This window comes from Eleutherodactylus coqui, chromosome 5 (genome assembly GCF_035609145.1).
Source record: "Eleutherodactylus coqui strain aEleCoq1 chromosome 5, aEleCoq1.hap1, whole genome shotgun sequence".
Taxonomy (NCBI): domain Eukaryota; kingdom Metazoa; phylum Chordata; class Amphibia; order Anura; family Eleutherodactylidae; genus Eleutherodactylus; species Eleutherodactylus coqui.
This window is the reverse complement of record NC_089841.1, coordinates 32793755-32815767: the sequence shown is the minus strand read 5'-3', so window position 1 is coordinate 32815767 and position 22013 is coordinate 32793755. Positions and strand designations below refer to the sequence as shown.

Below are 22013 nucleotides of genomic sequence, written 5' to 3'. Positions count from 1 at the left end.
GGCTCTCCGGTTATGGTATGGTGACGGGGTATGAAGTTAAGATAAGAGATGAGCATGATATCTGGTTGGGAGCTTGGTCATTCATGATAAAGTTGAAGAGATCGGGCCTTTCAGTTACCCATATCCCCTCCTCAGCATATCTGGGAAGGACAGGATCCTGGTCTTTTACCAGTGGGAACTTAAGGTCTGCCATCGATACGGTGACCCCATCCACTTCAGTGTGGCCTCTGATATTCTGGTTTGTGCTTGCTGTGGAGGGTTAGGCCATACCGCTGCATCACGTCGGACCATTATGTGCCATCTGTGTGGTGAGATTGGTCACCCGTTTAGCCGCTGCCCTCGGGCCTGGGCTAGTGCCAGTTCACCTTCAGTGGAGACCCAGGTGGACAGGCTTTTTGCCGGGGAGGGGACGAGCAGTGGTGTGGGTCAGGGGGATTCAGTGAAGAAAAACAAACCCACACCCATGAAGCAAGTAAAGCGAGCAGAGGTCCAGGAGGGTACAGGGGTCTCACCTCCATCAGGGAGAATGTCCCTAGGCCCTGTATCCCTTGGTCAAGCTGATTCTGAGACTCCCATAGCACCACCCAGGGAGAGCGAGCTAAATGAAGAGGTCAGAAGGTTAGTAGCAGAGATGGTGGTTTCTGGTTCCACAGGCTCCCATCCAGAGGATAGTGTGGATGAGGAAAGCAGGGGTTAAATAGAGAAAAAAAGCAGGGTAAGAAGAGGTGCAACAGAAAGACGGGTGCCTTTTTAACTTCAAAATCAGATCAGTTACCGAAGGAAGGCTTAACTGGCTCCCCCGAGGGAGGTTTCTAACCGCTGGCGATGAGATGGGTTCACCTTTGCCCTCTTCGGAGGATGAGGGTGAGCCAGAGCCCGTGTCATCGTTGCTTTGCAGTAAAGGGGGTCTGGAAGAGGTTGATGCTTCCCCCCTCTCTGGTGGAGTTGGTCCCTGCTGGGGAGGGTGGGGATCAGGTGCCTCCAGACAAAGTTGACCCATCCTCTGTGGGTGTGAGTGGGCAGATGGTTTCTGTGGGGGAGGTCCTTTCAGAGGGGATGGATGTGTTCGTGTGTCTCAAGTGGAGTGTGGAAGGGAGTGGGGACACAGACTGAGGGAGCTGGAGGGAAGAAGATAGCTGTCTAATTTAATCACCCTTTATGGAGGCACTCTCCCCATTGATGCTGGCAAGTATTAATGTTGCCAGCATAAGGTCTAATATTGCAAGACTTATGGCCTTTGATTTTCTCAGCCGCATTGAAGCCGACATTTTATTTTTGCACAAGACCTGGTTTTCTTATCTCGGTTTATTACACAAGACTAAGAGAGAGTGGAGGCATGGGCCGTCCTACTGGTCTCTTTTGGCCGAGCCGTATAGCGGGGTGGCAGTCCTTTTTAAGACTGCAAATGGCACATGCCGACAGGCAATTTAATTAAAAATGGGTATGTGTCTGGTAATAGACGTCCTTGTGGAGGAGCAAGAGCTCTGGCTCATCAACATCTATGGTTCTCAATCCAAATTTGAGAGAAAGGAGCTCTTCACAAGGATTAAGTCCTATCTTTTTTTCTGGTTGACAGGTGGTCTTTGGAGAGGACTTCAATAATGTCATGAGGTCTTCGGATAGGGGAGGAGCCAGAGGCAGTTTGGCCTATGACAGTGTCGCTCTCAATAGCACAATGAGTGGGGCTTCAAGAATGTCCACATTCGGAGCATCTTCAGGCGGCACAGCGTTCACTTATTACCAAGGTAGCAGTAGGTCTAGGATAGATAGGTTTTATGTTAAGGAGGAAGCTGTCTTGTCACCTCTTGAGGTGGTTGAGGTGAAGTTCTCCAATCACTATTTGATTTTGTTTTCTCTAAAAGTATCAGAAACCCCTCAGATAGGAAGAGGTCTGTGGAAGTTGAATCCGGTGCTCCTGGAGGAAAAGTTGGTAAGACTGTATTTTGAGGATTTCCTTCAGAGCCAGACTCCTCTCATGGGCCTTTGCAGTAGTAAGTCAGAGTAGTGGGAGATCTTCAAGAAGAGGGTGGCAAAATACTTCAGTTAGCTATCCTGCATCAGTTCTCTGACCTTGTACCGAGTGTACCATAGACTGAGGAAGAAGCTTGAGCAACTGGTTTCTACTGGGGGCAGTTGTGTGTAGGTTGCCAGGGAGAAGTCTTTGCTCAAGAGATGCCCGTATGATTGGCACACATCTTTGGTTCTTGAGAGAGATTTGGGGAAATTCTGCCCGCCTGACCCCTACAGAAAATGTAAGATGTCAGCAAGGAGTAAGTTGGTTACTGGACTGAAGGATGGTACAGGGTCTCTGAAGAGGTCCAGTTTGGAGATCCTGGAAGCAGTCAGTCCTTCTACTTTGAACTCCTGGCAGAGAGGGATTTGAATAAAGATGAAGTCTCAAGTTTCCTGACCTAAACTATCTTTGAGGGCTTCCTGGTCTCTACACTGGATGTTTTGACAGAACCTATCAAGGACGAGGAAGTGAGACTGGCCTTTGATGGGCTTCGGCTCAAGAAAACGCCAAGTCCAGATGGCTTAACATCCAAATTTTACAAGACTTTTTAGGAGCTTTTGGCCCCCTTCTTGACTGAGGTGTATAATGAGTATATCTCCTCGGGCACTCTGCCAGAGTAAGTGAGGAAGTCAGCCTTGATTATTCTGTCAAAGGGTAAAGATCTATCCTGTATTCAGCCCATACCGCTTCTCAATACAGACCAGAAAGTTCTGGCTAAGATACTCTTCAATCAGTTGGTGCTGGGTGAAACAGTGCCTGCTGCTTAGGAATTAGTAGAGCGCTGCGTATCTCCCCTCCCCAGCTTCATCTCACATTTTTCAGGTCCGCATGGTAGACTATTATTAAAAGCACAACAGTGTGATCAGGTGCTGATGGATAACGCCTTCAGTATTTTATCCAACACCCAGTCTTCCATGCAGTCCACTCACGCCAGCCAAGGGACTGCACCTCTGAATCCTCAGGCTGCTTCTCCCTTATCCCAACCTGGTCACTCCAGGAAAAGGAGAGATTATGAGCAGGCATTCACCCAAGAACTCTTCTCGGGTCCCTGCCTTGAGTTGGAAATAATGGTTCCACAGCCACGTGAAGAGTTTGCCGTGACTGATGCCCAAAATTTGGACCTTTCATAGACTCAGGGTGATGAGGGTGGGGAATTCCAATTACTGTCTCAAGAGCTATTGGTGAATGATGAGGATGAGACACAGCTGTATGTCAGCGAGGTTGTTGTTAGGGCAGTAAGTCTGAGGGAGGAGCAGACAGAGGATTCAGAGGAAGAGCTGGTGGATGATGAGGTGACCGACCCCACCTGGGTTGCTAAGCCTACGGAAGATAGGGCTTCAGAGGGAAGCTGCAACAGAGCAGGTTGGAAGAGGCAGTGGGGTGGCCAGGGGGAGAAACAGGGCCACAGCAAATATTCCCCTAACTGTTCCCCACAGCACCTCCTCACGGCAAACTCCTGTGCAGAGGGCTACGTGTTCGTAGGTCTGGAGGTTTTCCAATGAGAGCACGGACGACCAACAAACAGGGGTGTGCCACCTGTGCAGCACCAAGATCAGCAGAGGAGCCACCACTACCAGCAGGAGCAGGCATATGATGGCTAACTACCTGACGGTGTGGAACGAAGGCCATTCAGCCCCTGCAGGTCACACCACTGGCACTGAGATGCAATCCGCCTCCCAGGATGCTGGCACGAGCATCTCCCAGACTGCACCCACACGCTCACCTCCACGGTCCTCCACTGCCTCCACCAATGTGTCCCAGCGCAGCATTCAGCTGTCGATAACCCAAGCATTGGAACGCAAGCGGAAATATGCAGCCACCCGCATGCACAATCTTTAAAAGTGCATATTTCAAAACTACCCAGCCTGGAGATGCTGCCATATAGGGTAGTAGAAGTGGAGGCTTTCCGCAACCAGATGGTAGCGGCGGTCCCTCTGTACTCGGTCCTCAATCGCCACAATTTTTCCGCTGTGCCGTCCCCGCCCCACACCAGCATGTGTCACAGAACATAAACCGTGCCCTCACCAACGTGGTTGCTGGGAAGGTCCACTTAACCTCCGACACGTGGACAAGTGCTGGCGGGCAGGGACACTACATCTCCCTGATGGCACAATGGGTTAACCTGGGGGAGGCTGTGACCGAGTCTGACCTGGCTCTGCTCATGTGCTACCCATACCGAGGATTGCGGGTCCTACCTCATTGAAGGTCTCTTCGGCTTAATATGCCACCTCTTCCAAACACCCTCCTCCTCCACCCCCTCCACCTCTCAATTACCACGTGTGAGCACATCACCAGCAGTAGCTCGAGACGCTGCAGCACTGCAGTGGAGAAGCATCAGCTGGCCGTGCTGAAACTACTCAGCTTGGGAGACAAGAGGCACACTGTCCAAGAGCTGTTAAAGGCTTTGACAGAGAAGACTGATCTGTGGCTTTCCCTGCTGAACCTCCAACCAGGCATAGTCGTGTGTTACAATGGGCGTAACCTGGTGGCGGCTCTGCAGCTCGGCAGACTAACACACGTGCCGTGCCTGGCCCACATGTTCAATCTGGTGGTTCAGTGCTTTTTTAATAACTACCTCCATTTGTCAGACCTGCTCAGCAAGGTGCGTCAGAAAGTCCACCACAAATGCTGCCACCCTCAGGACACTGCAACATCGCTTCCAGCTGCCAGTGCACCAACTGTTGCGAGACGTGCCCATACGCTTGAATTCAACATTGCACAAGTTGGCCAGGCTTTACGAGCAACGTAGAGCCATTGTTGTATACCAGCTGCAACATGGCCGGCGGAGTAGTAGTCAGCCTCTGCAGTTATTTACAGAGGAGTGGGCATGGACATCTGTCAGGTCTTAGGAAACTTTGAGGAGTCTACACAAATGGTGAACAGTGATGAGGCCATTATCAGCGTTACCATCCTGCTGCTTTGCCTCCTGAGAAGGTCACTGCTAAGCATTAAGGCCGACGCTTTGCGTCTTGAATAGGAGATGGGGGATTACAATACGAGGAAAAGGACGAGAAGGGCGACGAGGAAAAGGACGAGAAGGACGACGAGGACAATGATGATGAGGAGGAAGAGACTGCTGCCCACACTGCAGAGGGTACCCAGGCTACTTCCTTTACATCTGTTTAGCATGTATGGGCTGAAGAGGAGAAGGAGACAGTCATCCTCCTAGTTACCTAGTTAGGACAGTGATGTGTTGCGTACTGAGACTCTGGCACACATGGCTGACTTCACGTTAAGCTGCCTTTCCCGTGACCCTCGCGTTAGAGGCATTCTGGGCAACATGGATAACTGGGTGTTCATCCTTCTCGACCCACGGTATACGGAGAACCTTTCCACTCTCATTCCGAATAGAAAAGGAGTATGAGAGTGATGCAATACCACAAGACCCTTGTGGAAAAGCTGATGCTAAAGTTCCCCTCTGACAATACTGGCGGTAGAGGACGTACTTCAGTGGGCCAACTAGCAGGGGAGACATGGGGAACAGGCAGCATGTCCAGCGCGGGCCGGGGAACACTCTCCAAGGTCTTTTCCAGTTTTATGGCTTCCCAGCCAGACTGTGTCACCACTCCCCAGTCTAGGCTGAGTAGGAGGGAATACTCTAAAAAGATGGTGAGGGAGTACATAGCTGATCGTACCAACGTCCTCCGTGATCCCTCGGCTCCATACAACTATTGGGTGTCAAAGCTGGAACTTGCGCTGTACGCCTTGGAGGTTCTGGCCTTCCCAGATGCTAGCGTGTTATCAGAGAGGGTGTTTAGTGCTGCTGGGGGGATTATCATAAATAAGCGTACCCGCCTGTCAACTGACAGCGCCGACAGGCTTAAACTTATTAAGATGTACAAAGCCTGGATTTCCCCAGACTTCTCTTCTCCACCAGTGGAAAGCAATGGAACATAAAGATTGTTTAAGCTGGAACAGGAGAACCATGCACTCTCTATCATCCCCAAAACGGGGAGAACTAGCTTGGTCTATCCTTCTCTGATGATCCTCCTCCTTTTAAACCAGAATGTCAGCACACAGAATAGCCAATTCTTCAGAGAGCCAAAAGGCTGTATAAAAGCTAATTTTTTCAGAGGGCTGCCTCGAGGCTCTGTTAGCAAATTAAGCAACTATGAGCTCTATCTTTAAAAAATGTTTCTGGGTTTCACCTGCATTCTGGTAAACCAATTTTTCTGGCCTTCGCCTATGCGCTAAGCAAAATAATTTTTCCAAGCTTTGCCTATACTCTTTGTAAACAAATTTTTCAGGTGTTCGCCTATACTCTTGGTACACAAATGTTTCAGGGGTTCACCTATACTCTTGGTACACAAATGTTTCAGGGGTTCACCTATACTCTGGGTACACAAGGGTTTCCCAACGTGGTGTTCAGCTATCAGACACATACACAGAAGGAATTGTTCTGCTTTTGGCCAATCAAAGTTCTGCATGGTTTATGCTGTCCTTGTAGTGATCAAAAGAAGCATAACTGATTTAATGAGACTTTCAGGGGTTCACTGTAGACCTGTTGTGGCTACTTTTCCGACACCTCCTGCTTCTACCCAATCTTTTGTTGTAGAATGGGTTGTTGAATTGTGGAGATGCGTATAATTACTGGCATCTGAGTTCCCTATATGCCCACGTTTGTGGCTCATGAAATTTCGTGATGGAATTAGCATGGGATTGGAATACTTTTAACCCAACAGTCCTTTTTAGGACTACAACTCCACTTTTGTGCAACAACAATTTGGCTGCATGGGACCAGTAGTGCGCACAAAGCATTCACAAGCATCCCGGCTGTATTCTGCATACTGTTACCGCTTATATACAGTTTACTGCTACTGGTGTACACAGACTATAGGAACTAACAAAACTCCGCATTTTTCATGTTTTTCACTGTATTTGGCTGAATCTTTGGTATACTAGCCCCAAGTGTATGCCCTGTTGATCCACACCATATAAAAAGACTGTACACATTTTACACGGTCTATTTTTAGCTTAAAGCGTATGCAAAATTCCTCGCAGTTTGCGTAGCAATTTGATGCAGTGCATTATACAACATGATGAAGACTAGTGGTAAGGGTCGAGGACGTGGGTGGCCGAATGAGGGTGTGGGCAGAGGCCGAGGTCCTGAGCTGGGTGAAACAATACCTGCTGCTGAGGGAGTAGTAGAACGCTACGTATCTACGCTCCCTAGCTTCATGTCACATTTTGCAGGTCCGCGTGGTAGACCATTATTAAAAGCACAACAGTGCGATCAGGTTATGACGTGGATAAAGCGTCCACCACCTAGTCTTCAATGTAGTCCAGTCAGGACAGCCAAGGAACTGCACCTCTGAATCCTCAGTCTGCTCCTCCTTCCTCCCAGCCTGGTCACTCCAGGAAAATGAGAGATTCTGAACAGGCATATTCACAGGAATTGTTCTCAGGTGACCTCCTTGAATCGCAAACAACATTTCCTGAGACACCTGAGGAATTAGTCGTGAGCGATGCCCAAAATTTGTACATTTATCCATCTCAGGGTGATGAGGGTGGGGACTTTAAAGTAGTGTCTCAAGAGGTATTTGTGCATTATGATGATGAGACACAGTTGTCTGTGAAGAGAGAATGGTGTACACAGCAGTAGTTGGAGACTACAAAGGTCTCCTGGTGGATACATGCCCAATTTACAAGGCCAGATGCAGAGCCCAGTTCAATAGCTCGGATCAAGACCAAGATATCATCCAGAAACTAATGTGTGGTCCAGGCAGTATAAGATGAAAAATAGGCTTATATTCTTTATTCCTCCATAAAAGAAACACTAGCGATGTTTTGACCTGCTAATTGGTCTTAATCATGCTGTTAAACACAATTGTCTGTCAGGGAGGTTGGCAGTAAGTCTGAGAGAGGAGCAGACTGAGTATTCTGAGGAAGAACTTGTGGATGATGAGGTGACTGACCCGACTTGGGTTGGTAAGCCTACTGAAGACACTGCTTCAGAGGGGGAAGGGGGGGGCAAGTACAGCACAACAACAGCTTGGAAAAGGCAGTGGGGTGGGCAGAGGGAGAAGCAGGTCCAGAGAAATTTGACGGTCTTTATTGTCTTCTTTGCCGGATCCCCCCTGTTGTTTCTCTTTTACATATGACTGTTTTAACAATATGGTAGCGGGAGCAATTCCATATAATTTGCTTGTCTCTGTATTCCACAGAATGTCCAGAAATTGCAAACACTCAAAAGAATGAACCAAAGAAACAGGATTAGTAATGGATGAAACATAAAATCCATAATCTTTCCTGCAGTAGGTGACCATCCAGTAAAAATATCATACCAGTGATACTCTGTGTCTACCTGGATCTTAGTGCCTATGCTGACCAATTTATCTCCTACCCATACAGGTTAGTAACATCCAAATGCTTTTGAAGGTGTTCAGTATCTTTCGTTAGTCTTACAATTCTACCCAAGGATACAGTCAGATTTGACATAGGGATAACATCTGGGTGCCAGTAGTACGTTAATGCAGCTTCAGGATCTGACAAAAAGGTGTAAGTTTCTGTAAACCAATGTATCACCAATTTGTTCTGTAAACATACAGAAAATGGAGTGGTGAGATTATACATACTGGTGGTGTTAGTTTGGTTGATAAAGCACATATATTGGGGGCCAACTTCTATCAGCATATAAAGAAGCAGGTAGCACTGTCCAATCACATATGCTGACTGAAGGCTGCAGGAAACATGGCTCATATGCAGCTGTACTCCATCCGCATACTAGGCCATCCAGTGTTTCTTCACAGTTTTCTATGCCATGGGTTTTATTTTCACAATCAATCATAGTACCTGTGAACTTGGGCACCCAATATTGGAAAGCATATAGAGGCGGTCCAAACACCACAGGTAGTACTCCAAACTTACACATTAGGCTTGTGTCCTTTACCTCATAAAAAGTCATTTCTCCAGTGCAATACTCATCAGAGCATTCTACACTATCAGCCCTGGGCTGTATCCAAGATGCTACTGGAATTACATTCTTGAGAATATTTCTCCTAAATTTTTCATTATTTGTCATCAAGTCTGACTGTGCTTTGTCCTTCTTGTGAATCATATATACAGTACATATTGCAGGCTACATTGTGTATAGTTTATGAATTTACTCATATTTACAGACAAATAATTTTGAACCACAAAACTCATATTAAAAAGCTTTAATACATCCTTATTATATTCTAATGCAAGATGTTGGGGGAGGAATATAGAGGGCATCCATTGTGCCTGAATGTTGACCAGATTAGACACATCTCTTCCTACCTCTGCCATCTTATTTTTCATTACTTCTAAATCTATTGAATGTAAGACCCCTGTGCCTGCTCCTACTCCTCCAAGAAGAGTATCATACCATTCTCTCTTCATTCTATAGCATGATTTCATTACAGGAAAAGATATATTAAAGTGCACTACTGTCCTCTGGTTGAGACATTTTTACACGTATGGGGGATCCTAACTAAATTATCGGTGTGTAACACATGGGTTGTTTCCAGGAGGGTCCAAAAGTTTAACCACATTAGAGAGTTAGCTATAGGAGTACCATTTATGCACAGGAGAGTATCTGTATCTTTTAAAGATATTGTCTGGTTTGTGCCTCCTCTCCCAACTTGGTCACCCTTGCGCATCAACGTCTTTCAAAGATGCTCATATGTGAACTGCTTATCTATATGAGCCACACATCCTTGGGTTAGTTTATAGCATGAGATATTTACTCTACTGATAATGTTTATCCAATGATGCTCTCCTTCCTGTATCACATATGAACGACCTCTAAAATTAGTAGAGGGGACATATAAGCCACTGGTCTCTCCTAGTGTAAAGTTGGCTATTGTGCACCTATGATGGCTTTCACATATGAACTCGTCTTGCTGTCTGGCTTTAGTTTTATTTGCCCTTCCCCAGTAGCTTTTAACAACACCTCCTTCCTTCGCTTGTGCCAATTTCAACTTTCCGGCTGGAGTCAGGCTCCAGGCCCTGATGATAAGCAGGAGAATTCCCAGCACCAGAAACAGTCTCATTTCTCTCCGATTGTGGTCTTTTAACTTTCTTGCAATGTGAGGCATGTACCCAATTGGTTTTGCCCTCTAGTTTGACGGCAGTACTGGTTGTAAGCAGCACTTGATACGGGCCGTCAAACCTTGGTTCCAATGTCTTCCTCACATGTCTCTTTGTCACTACCCAATCTCCGGGCTGCAGATCATGCATTCCTTCAAGAGAATTTGGCTCTGGAATTGAAGAAAACACTTGGTTGTGTGTTGCCTTTAGGCGTGCATTTAAGGACATAACAGTCAGTTAGAGTACCATACTGGGCCTGCAGCAGCTGTGGAAAGCACAGACCCAACCTGGGTGAACACCAAAACAAGATTTCATATGGTGATAACTCTGTCTGTTAGGCACATATCTGACTGAGAAAAGGGCCAATGGGAGGCACTCAGTCCATGATTTGCCTGTTTCTTTCATTGCTTTCTGTATTTTTAGCTTCAGGCTACCATTCATCCTTTCTACCTCCCCACTCCTTTGTGGATGATAAGGGGTGTAAAATGCCTGGGAGATACCTAGGGCACACATGATGTGTTGCATTATTTCACCTGTGAAATGTGTACCCCTGTCTGACTCCATTACCTCTGGTACCGCATACCTGCAGATTACTTTATTCATGAGCTTCTTTGCAGTTGCCTGAGCAGTTGCCTTGGTGACGGCATAGGCCTCAACCCAACCTGAGAAGATATCAACAACACCAACCACATTTATACTTCCCAACATGTGGGAGCTGAATGTAGTCAATTTGCAATCTCTGAAATGGTTAGAGTGGTCTAGGCAAGTGTTTTTGCGAGACCTTTACCTTCTGTCCTGGATTGCTTATGGCACAGATCATGCAAGATTGGACAAATGATGTAGCAGCTACAGAGAACCCAGGGGCCAGCCATTCTCTCTCAAGCATCAGTAGCATAGCTGCCTTCAATTGGCCTTCACCGAAGGGACAACAGGTTTCGATAACGACTTATGGAACCCCCTGCGAACCCTCCTTTTGCGATTTCCAGAGGACCGGTACCCCTTCTGTCCCACCCTGTACGGCTCAGATACAGACAGACTCTTCCCACTATGCAACTGCATACGAGACCCCACCACTTCTAGCCTCTTTTGCACTTCCTTCCATCCCCCCTGCAGTGCATCGGTGGCGACATCAGCAGCAGGACAGGCAGACAGGGTGTCAAGGGAAGTCAGACCTCGGGGACTGAGTGCGGTATCAACTGAGCAGAGAGGAAGGAGAGCAAGGTGGCTATGGCAGGACGGTCCCCACTGGGTCAGCTCCCCAGTGTCCCAATCGAATTGGGGGTTGTGCAACGCCAGCCACGGCATCCCTAGTACCATGTCTACCGACATTTTCTCCATCACCAGGAATGATAGATCTTCCGAGTGGCGACCCCCCACCGTGAGTTGTAACACTGGGGTCCTCCATCGTACCAAGCCCGAAGCAAGAGGGGTAGCATCAATGCTAGCAAAACGAATTGGCGTCTTCAGCGCCACAAATTCAGCCATCAGGGGCTCAACGAGACGCATGCTTATCAGGTTAGCGGCTGCTCCGGAATCAATAAACGCCTGCCCTGGGCGGGAGAAGTTCTGGAATCTAACCTGGCAGGGTACCAGAAGTCTAGGACGTACCTGTGGTCCTAAGCGATCCTCCCTGCAATCGCCTAGGACTTAGAGTCTTTCTGCCGATTCAGACTGTGGACGCTGAGGCCTCAGCGGGCAGGTTATCACCCGATGTCCAGCTTTCCCGCAGTAGAGGCAGAGATGATGCAATAAACTAATCCGGCGTCGCTCCTTGGGGTCCAGCGGGTCCAGTTCCATAGGCTCGGGAACAGAGACTGGTACGGAAGAGGAGGGAACAGGACAAATGACCTCCCTGACTCTACGGGTCGGTCTATCTTGCTTCCCAGCCCTGAGCCTTCTATCTGCCTTCACCGCTAGCTCCATAGCCTCCTTTAAGGACCCGGGAATGGGATGGGAGATCAACAGTTCTTTGACCGCGTCCGAGAGGCCTTACAGAAAAACGTCTTTCAGGGCGATATCGTTCCATGCAGTATCACCCGCATGGCGTCTGAAATTGGAGCAATAATCCTCCACACAAAGCGACCCCTGATGCAGCGCCAGCAACCGCCAACCCCACTCGGTCTGGTTCATCGAAGATACCCCCGAGTTCCTGAAAAAAGGAGTCCACCAACTGCAGGGAGGGGGAACCCTCGGGAATGGAAAAGGCCCGCAGTAGGGACATTATAAGCCCGACCCTCTGGGCCTCCGAGCCGGAAGAACGGGGACGCATCCGAAAAAACAGGCGACACGCCTGTTGAAAAACGAAAAACTTGTTCCTCTCCCCAGAGAATACCTCGGGAAGAGGGCACTTGGGTTTGGGACTGGTTAAGGCGTCCCGACCATGCGACAACGCCCACTGCTCCTGTGCCACCATGCGAGCTGATAAATCCCGGATCACCGGCACCAGGTCTTGCAGCTGGTTTGCAAGGGCGCTGATCGCTGCCATGGAAAGAAAAACAGTATTTTAAAGGCCAGTTATTATGTTACGGCACTCTGCTCCCCGAGCGCCAGGTGGGGTGCCCTGAACTTCCCGCACCCCACTGTCCCTGCCTACTGGCCACGGCCCTGGCTAACCCCAGGCGGACAACTGGGCGGCGGTCCCTGCTCTGGCTAGGGACCTGGCGACTACCTAGATGGAACTACTAACGGGGGACAGAGTGCCGACAGAAGAGGCAGGTGGAACAGACCAACAGAACTTACAATGCAGAGGTAAGGCTGGAGATGGAGCTCACAGGCAAACTGGAAGGATACTGAATAGCAACTAGTGCTGACTGGGACAGACTAGACTAGAGGCTAACAGAACCAACAAGAACAGACAGAGCAATAGGGAACCAGAAGGAGCTGACTGGCAACTAGGGACTGGCTGAGGGTAATTGCAGACAGACTGGCTAGGTGCAAGCAGAACCAATAACTGGCAGTGAGCTCAATTCACTGCCAGTCTTTTAACCACAAGGCTCTGCCCAGGGGCGGAGAGTGGGAGGAGGCAACTCCACCCACTGCTGTATAAGAAGGACAGAGGAGTGTGGGCGGCACCCTACGGGCGGACACGCCCACACTGCCACCCACCGGCCGCCCCAAGTCGCTGGGGTAACCCCGACACAGGGCTCCAGGCCGCCGGAGCGACGCGCGCCGACCGCGGGACCCCGTGCCGCCCTGCATGGTAACAACAGTAGTCAGGTTCAAGGTAGTGCACCATTGGAAAGAGATGTTAGGGGGCATGAGCAAGGCACATTGCAACCTTATTTGACGAGCTAGAGACAAATGTTTAGGTTGTACTTGAGTGAGTATACTCTAGATGTCATGAGGGGTGAGAACCACTAGGGGGTAGTCCAGGACCAACTCAGAAGACTTATCAACCATTGCTTGTACTGTTGCCACCGCACAGACACGGGAGGGGGCTCTTCGGGCCACCGGATCCAATCTCATGGAGTAATACCCAAGTAGCCGTGGATGTCCTCCACGTTTTTGCGCCAATACTGCCGTCGCATGACCAGAAAGTTCAGTGCAGAAGAGAGTGAAAGGTAAAGTGTAGTTAGGAATTCCCAGTGCTGGAGAATTGAGAGTTTTTGTGTATGGAAGTTGTCAGTTGCTTCAGGAGTGAGAAAGAAAGGAACACTTGGAAGAAAGTCATAGAGTGGTTGCATCAGGGATGAGGCAGAACAGATCCAAGGACGGCAGTATGAGACAAGTCCCAAAAAGGTGCGGAGTTTGGCAGCAGAAGGTGGTACAGAAATGGCTTAAATTGCAGCTTTGCGTTCTTCTGTGAGATGTTTGGTCCCTTGAGCTAGGCAATGGCCTAGAAACACAACCTTTTGTTTACAAAGCTGTAATTTTTCCTTTGAAGCCTTGCAGCCATTTTCTGCTGAAAATGTTATAAGAGAAATGGATGCAAGCAAAAGGTCATCAACATATTGCAACAGCACAGTTCCATCAGGTGGAGTCCCTGGGTGTACATGTTTGGAGAATTCTGTGCACCTTGTGGCAGGACAGTCCAAGCATATTGCTTACCCTTAAAGGTAAGCTATATGAAAAATGTTGCAGTGGTCGGGACTTGTGCTAAAAGCGTATGTTGATTTGGCACTACTGGGGTATCAAGTACAGTTACTTTGAGTGTGTCTGTGCCAATAACTGACAGTGGAATATCATCACTCACCAATAGTTTTGTTAAAACTGTCTGGTCTCTGAATTTTATGGGGAGAGGGTCTGTTTCCTGAAGTTACTTAGGAACTCCTTCAATACCTACAACAGTTTGAGCTGTATTTTGCTGGTATTCTGGAGGAATTAGGTGGCTTTGGATGACTGAAGTTGCTGCTCCTGTATCAACAAGGAAAGGAATTTCCTTATTGAGTACTTCCCCTTTTAGAAAAATGGCCACACCCTCTTTTGCATTGTTCATGGGGAAGTAGAGCAGAGGGTTGACAGCTATTCAATCTTGTTTTTCTATATCTCCCTTGGCTACTCCTGCCTTTGTGGGTTGCTCACCACCCTTCTGCTGGAGGAATTTTCTACACTCCCATTTAAAGTGCCCAGGCTTACCACAGAAATGACACTTAAAGTTATGTTTGGGATGGGTGCCCTGTTTTGTTTTGTTCTCTCCAGTGCTGTATTGTGTTATCATAACAAAGCTATGTCCTTTTTTTCATTTTTAAATTTAGTTCAATGCCCTTGGCTGCCTGTACCAGGCCTGCTGCTTCATACTGTCTCCACTCAGACTTGTTATCCGTGAGTTTAGACCTCAAGGGTTCACGCAACCCCTCTACAAAGGCCATGCTAAGCACATGGTCACCCAATTCTTGAATGCCCCTATACCCCAGATCTGACCAACGTTGCTGAAGGCGGGCATAGAATTGTTCTACACTTTCATCCTTTTTTTGTGTGATATTAGAAAGACAAGGAGCATTCACTCAATTTTTCTTTTGCCCAAGGTTCTAGACCAATTAAAAATATCTTACCAATTCTTAATTCTCTGTTTAATTTTTTTCCAATCTGTGCCACAAGAGTCTTTCCCATAATTTAAGATTATAGTTCCCACTGCCTCCCCTGTTTTCAACATAATTAGAGGACCCAGATCAGCCTATGTTGCAGAGTATGTCTCTTGTATTTGTGCTCTGGTGTACACAGACTATATAGGAACTAACAAAACTCCTCATTTTTTTAGTTGGTTGGGGCTGAAAGCATTTTCATAATAGGCCCAAGGGTTGTATAGTGCAGATCAAGAGGACACACAAGACTATACACATTTTACACTATTTTTGGCTTACAGCATACGCAAAATACCTCACAGTTTGCCTAGCATTTTGATGCAGTGTATTATCTAACATGATGAAGACTAGGGGTAAGGGTCGAGGATGTGGACGTGGGCGCCCGAATGAGGGTGTGGGCAGAGGCAGAGGTCCTGGGTGGGATGCAGCTGTACCAGGTTTGGCCACTCAAATTTCTTCATGGTTCATGCTGTCCTTGTAGCTATCAAAGGAAGCGTAACTGATTTCATGAGACTTTCACAGTTTCACTGTATACCTGTGGTGGCTACTTTTGCGACACCTCCAGCTTCAAGCCAATCTTTAGTTTTAGAATGGGTTGTTGAATTTTGCAGATGGTTAAAAGTAATAGCACCCTAGTCCGCTTTATGGCCACATTTGTGGCTCCTGACAATGTTGTAACAGAGGTGGCATGGGATTGCAATTCTGATCAGCACTGTATAACAAGACAACTCATTGCACATTGTCTGTTTTTGGATGTACGTGGACGTATAAATACCCTTTGTGGTAAACAGCCAATTTGGTTTGGGCCTGATAAACGCACACATCCCAGGGGGTCAGCGCTGGTTGGTATGTAGAATCTGCTCCGGATCTGCTGCCCAGCGTGGGGTCCTGCTTTGGCCACTCAAAGTTTTGCATGGATCACTGGGTCCTGCTAGCTATCAAAGGAAGCGTAACTGATTTCATGAGATATTGACAGTTTCACTGTATACCTGTGGTGGCTACTTTTGCGACACCTCCTGCTTCAACCCAATCTTTGGTTTTAGAATGCATTACTGTTTTGTGGAGATGTGTAGAAGTACTGGTATCTGAGTCCGCTTTATGGCCACCTTTGTGGCTCATGAAATTTTGTGACGGAGGTGGAATGGGATTGGAATTATGATCGTACGTTAATTTCTCATCAATTCTCAGCAGCAATGTGGGCTATCAGCCACACTTGTAACCCCTTAGTGATGGCCCTATAGTGTTTTTACGTCCTGTTGTTGCAGGACGCGTATGGAGGAAAATAGCGCTGCTATCTCCCTCCATACAGTGCGGGCGTCAGCTGTTTATTACAGCTGACATGTGCGGGCAATAACCGCAGTGAGATCAGGGGAGCCTCAGGGCTGCCTTAGCAGACTGCTTATCAAGCCATCCCTGTGGATGGCTTGATAGGCAGTTACGTCATACTGCAGGAGCGATCAAAGCATTGCTGGTTGTAGTTCTCTAGGAGGACTAAAAGAAAGTGTAAAAATAAATAAATAAAGTTTTAGTAATTATTTAAAAAAAAACCTCTTGCCATATTTGCAATAAAAAAATCAAAATAATAAACCAAAAATACGAGTTTGGTATCACTGCGTTCTTCTGATCTATCAAAGTAATGTATTATTTACCCTGCATGGTGAACGTGGTCCAAAAAAAGAAAGAACACCCGAAATACACTTTTTTGGTCACCCTATCTCAGAGAAAAAATGTAATAAAAAGCAATCAAAAGTCAATTGTATGCAAAAATGATACCAACAGAAATTACAGGACATACCGCACAAAATGAGCCCTCAAATAACTATGTCGACAGAAAAATAAAGTCATTGTGCGCAGAAAATGGACAGAAAATAATTTAAAAAAAATTAATATCTTAAAAAAATACAAGTAGTACAACAAAAAAAAAAAACTATATAATTTTGGTATCGTAGTAATCGTGCTAACCTATAGAATAAAGTTATCGGGTCATTTTTGTTGCAGTTTGTGTGCCGTAGAAACAGGACGCACCGAAAGATGGTGGAATGTCATTTTTTTAAACTTCAGTCAGAGATCTTCTGCTATTTATTAAGATGCTCTACAGGCCAGGGTGTGAAAGTTGGCAAATACTCTTGTACGAGAGAGTTGCTACAACTTTGTTGGAATGTGTGCCGGAGTAGATACACCAACTAGGAGAGAGAACTAGCGACCAGAGTCAACAAAGAAAGAGACTGATCTAAGTGCTGAGAAACAATATTCAGTACACAACTAGATAAATGGTCAAGATTTCAAAATGGGGTCACTTTTGGTGGGGAGTTTGGCAGCCTCATGGCTCTATATGTAAGCAATGGGGCCTGGATTTTTTTCAGTTGTGACCTAAAAGACAATGGGTGTTCCCTCTATTGCAGGTTTAGTCATGTGTCCATTAAGCAGATGTGGGCCGCAATGGGTATGTTTGTGAACCCTGGACAAACAGGGGGATCCATTTTGGGGTGAAAGTCTTCATTCTTATGTTTGCTGCCAAAAAAAGGAAAATCATAATTCTGCTTTGCATAGATTCATTCAAAAATTGTCAGTTCAAAACATGCAGTACACCCCAGATGAATTTGTTAATGGATCTAGTTTTTAAAATGGGGTCATTTGTGGGGGTTCTCCATCGTTTTGGTCGCTCAGGGGCTCTACAAGTGGGCAATCACCTTCATGCAAAATGTCTGTTCTGAAAGCCACTGGCTGCTCCTTTCGGTTTGGGCCCCGTTGTGCAACCAGACATAAGATTAGGGCCACAATGGGTATGTTTCTGAGCACGGGACAAACAGGGGGATCCCATTTTGGGCTGCGAATCCTCATTTTCATGTGCACTATAGAAAAAAAACAACGGGTTTAAACTAAAATATTTGCAATAATATGAATTTTTATTTGTGCAAGAATTGTATCGTCTACTTTTACCAACTGAGTAAAGTACGACATGACGATAAAGCAATGTCAGGATTACTTGGAGGTGTAGAAACCCTCCTTCCCTGTTATAGTGACACATGCCAGACTTCTAAAATTTGGCCCGATCATTAAGTCACGGACAGGCTTGGTCCCGAAGGGGTTAAACTACATTTAATCAAAGTAAAACCACCCACCCCGATGGAAATACTTTATACCCAATCTTACACATGAAGATTGGTTGGATGTCATGGAATCCCATTTGATGGTTTCTCCAGCTGCTAACAAATGTATTCCACGTTGCACTTTCCATCAGTGGTACGACACCCCTCCCCCCCGCCCCCGCCCACAGGGAGACAACCCCCTCGGAGCGCTGCAGATGTTTAACACCCCATGCTGATCTTTTCCACTAAATGTTGAATTGCAACGAGGTTCAATCTTTTTGGCTTGAAGTGGCAGACTTACTTAGCCAATTATTTGGACTTCCTGTTCCAAAAACTCCACAAGTTTGTTTACTCAGTTTTCTAGGCGTTGGACAACAGCATCACCATATACGAAACTTACTGAGGACTCATGCACGTATGTGTGTAGTTAATTGGGCCCCCCATAATGTTACGAAAGCCCTCACTGACTCACTCACTGACTGACTCGCCAAAAATTCTCCAACTTCCCGATGTCGCAGCAACATGAAATTTGGTACGGAGCATAGATTATGTACAAAATAAGAAAAGTAAATGGGTCCCAACTCGATTATTCAATTCCAGTGCAAAAGAACTAGCGTCCAAATTTTATGTACGGAATCTAATTCTCTCACTTCCCGATGTCGTAGAAACATGAAATTTGGCACAAGCATACATTATGTCCAAAATAGGAAAAGTAATGTGGTCTGACCTCGATTATTCAATTCTAAGTGCAAAAGAATTAGCGACCAAAGTTTATGTACAGAATCTAGTTCTCCCACTTCCCAATGTCATAGAAATTTGAAATTTGGCACGGGCATTGATTATGTCATAAATAGGAAAAGTAAAGGAGTCCGAACTCGATTATTCAATTCTAAGCACAAAAGAATTAGCGTCCAAATTTTACGTACATAATCTAATTCTCTCACTTTCCGATGTCGTAGAAGCATGAAATTTGGCACGAGCATTGATTAGGTCATAAATAGGAAAAGTTAATAGGTCCCAACTCGATTATTCAATTCTAAGCGCAAAAGAATTAGTGTCCAAATTTTACGTACAGAATCTAATTCTCTTCCTGATCTCATAGAAACTTGAAATTTGGCATGAGCATTGATTATGTCATAAATAGGTAAAGGTAATGGGTCCCAACTCGATTATTCAATTCTAGCGCAAAAGAACTGGCGTCCAAATTTTACGTACGTAATCTAATTCTCTCACTTGAAATTTGGCATGAGAATTGATTGTCATACATAGGAAAAGTTTATGCATCCCAACTCGATTATTTAATTCTAGCGCAAAAGAATGTGTCAAAATTTTACGTACATAATCTAATTCTCTCACTTTCAATGTCATAGAAATTTGAAACTTGGCACGGGCATTGATTATGTCATAAATAGGAAAAGTTAATGGGTCCCAACTCGATTATTCGATCTTAAGTGCAAAAGAATTAGCGTCCAAATTTTATGTACGGAATCTAATTCTCTCACTTCCCGATGTCATAGAAACATGAAATTTGGCACAGGCATTGATTATGTCATACATAGAAAAAGTTAATGGCTCTCAACTCGATTATTCAATTCTAAGCACAAAAGAATTAGCGTCCAAATTTTACGTACGTAATCTAATTCTCTCACTTCCCAATGCATATAAACTTGAAATTTGGCAAGAGAATTGATTATGTCATAAATAGGAAAAGTTAATTGGTCCCAACTCGATTCAATTCTAAGCACAAAAGAATTAGCGTCCAAATTTTACGTATGTAATCTAATTCTCTCCCTTTCCGATGTCATAGAAGCATGACATTTGGCACGAGCATTGATTAGGTCATTAATAGGAAAAGTTAATTGGTCCCAACTCGATTATTCAATTCTAAGCGCAAAAAAATTAGCATCCAAATTTTACATATGGAATCTAAGTCTTACTTCCTGATGCCATAGAAACTTGAAATTTGGCATGTGCATTGATTATGTCATAAATAGGAAAAGGTAATGGGCCCCAACTCGATTATTCAATTCTAGCGCAAAAGAACTGGCGTCCAAATTTTACGTACTTAATCTAATTCTCTCACTTGAAATTTGGCATGAGCATTGATTATGTCATAAATAGGAAAACCTAATGGGTCCCAACTCGATTATTCAATTCTAAGCGCAAAAGAATTAGTGTCCAAATTTTACGTACGGAATCTAATTCTCTCACTTCCCGATGTCATAGAAATTAGAAATTTGGCACGAGCATTGAATATGTCATAAATAGGAAAAGCTAATGGGTCCTAACTCAATTATTCAATTCTAAGTGCAAAAGACTTAGCGTCCAAATTTTACGTACGTAATCTAATTCTCTCACTTCCCGATGTCATTTTATATAAAGGAAACGTCGCATGGTTACCTCCACGTGGTGTTTTCTGTGTAACGCAAAGAACCATGCAAAATGGTGAACATATTTTTTTTCCTCCGTATCTCTAAAGTAACGACGACTTCATAAGATTTTCCGTGTGAACACCAGATAAACACCAGTACCAAATTACCTCGGGCGAAGCCGGGTAGATCAGCTAGTATTTATATATTTGCAAGAATGCAGTGCGAGGGAGTCTAGATAGTCTAGGTAGTCAGCCAGACACCCACACACCAGGCAGCCAGTCTGTGTGTGGAGCATGGCGGAGGCTGAGCGATGGCCTGATGCTCAGCCTGGGCCTAAGCACCCCAGGAATCCTCTGTGCTTTTGGTGAATGCTGGGAGTGAAAGGAACTGCTCCATAGCAAAGATGCGAAGAGACAGCAGAGCGTGAGTGCTGACTGGTAGAGAGAAGAGAGTTTGCCGGGAGTGGGAATCGCACAGATAGCTTGAACTGTGGATTGTCCTCCCTGTTGCACCACTTTGGCATGTTGTATTTGTACCGAGACTGTTTCATTCAGAATTAAGTTCAACAGTTTGAAATAAATGGACATTACCGACCGTTCCCAGTTCTGTCCAGAAAAAGAACTCGTGTGTGGACTATATTATTTACTCCAAGGATCTACAGCAAAGAAGGGAATGGTGGCGTCACGAGTGACAAATGAACTTAAGGTGACACCCGGTTACAACCCCTGTGATCTTCCCCATCAGTAACGGGGCCTGGTCCCAAGCTACCCTCCAGGGGAGGAGAGGGTAAAGCCCCGTGATAAGGCCTCTCTCTACCCCACTGTCTCCTCGGCTCTGGTCCCGCTCCTAAGACACTGTATGTGTCCCAAGTATTACACACATTTTTGACACGCATAACATATGCAGCACACAGCACATACGCATGTACATGTACAGTATAATTGCTGCATATGCAGCCTACATTGTTGTGTAACACGCATAACAAAAACGTAAATGTCAGCGGCCCAATAGAAATCAATGGGCTTTTAGCACCACGTATTACCCACACTTGTAATACGAGGGCGACATACGCCCGTGTGAGTGACCCTTCGCGGAGCACTTTTTATGGTCTGCAAGACAATAGCAATGATATGGATGGCCAGGCGATCCCCCAACTATAGCTCAATGCCACAACATGGCTAATATTTCTTATGAAAACATTTTTAAAAGCAGAAAATGTCCTAAAAATTTCCCCAAGATCTGGGACTGCATGACGCCGCAGGTTGTCACCAGACTTTCCCCAAGCAGCGTCCACTGCAGGTGCCTTATGGTGGTAAAATTAATCTGCTTTCTGAAGGTGCTTTTAGAGAAATTGTTCAAATGAGCTAAAGTGATTGACAATTCGGTGTAAATGCGAGCCAACGGCTGAATGACGAACGAGAATGCAGGCATAAAAACCAGTCAGCTCGTTCACTCATGGCCTCGT

The 22013-nt window shown here is 45.9% G+C and overlaps 1 protein-coding gene and 1 pseudogene across 2 annotated transcripts in view; one reads left to right on the top strand and one right to left on the bottom strand.

The window, feature by feature from the left end:
• Positions 1-22013, top strand: part of LOC136629139 (oocyte zinc finger protein XlCOF6-like) — a 913937-nt gene that overhangs the window by 766997 nt on the left and 124927 nt on the right. The gene's annotated exons all lie outside the window — the stretch shown is intronic.
• Positions 1-22013, bottom strand: part of LOC136627169 (zinc finger protein 850-like) — a 532511-nt pseudogene that overhangs the window by 433878 nt on the left and 76620 nt on the right.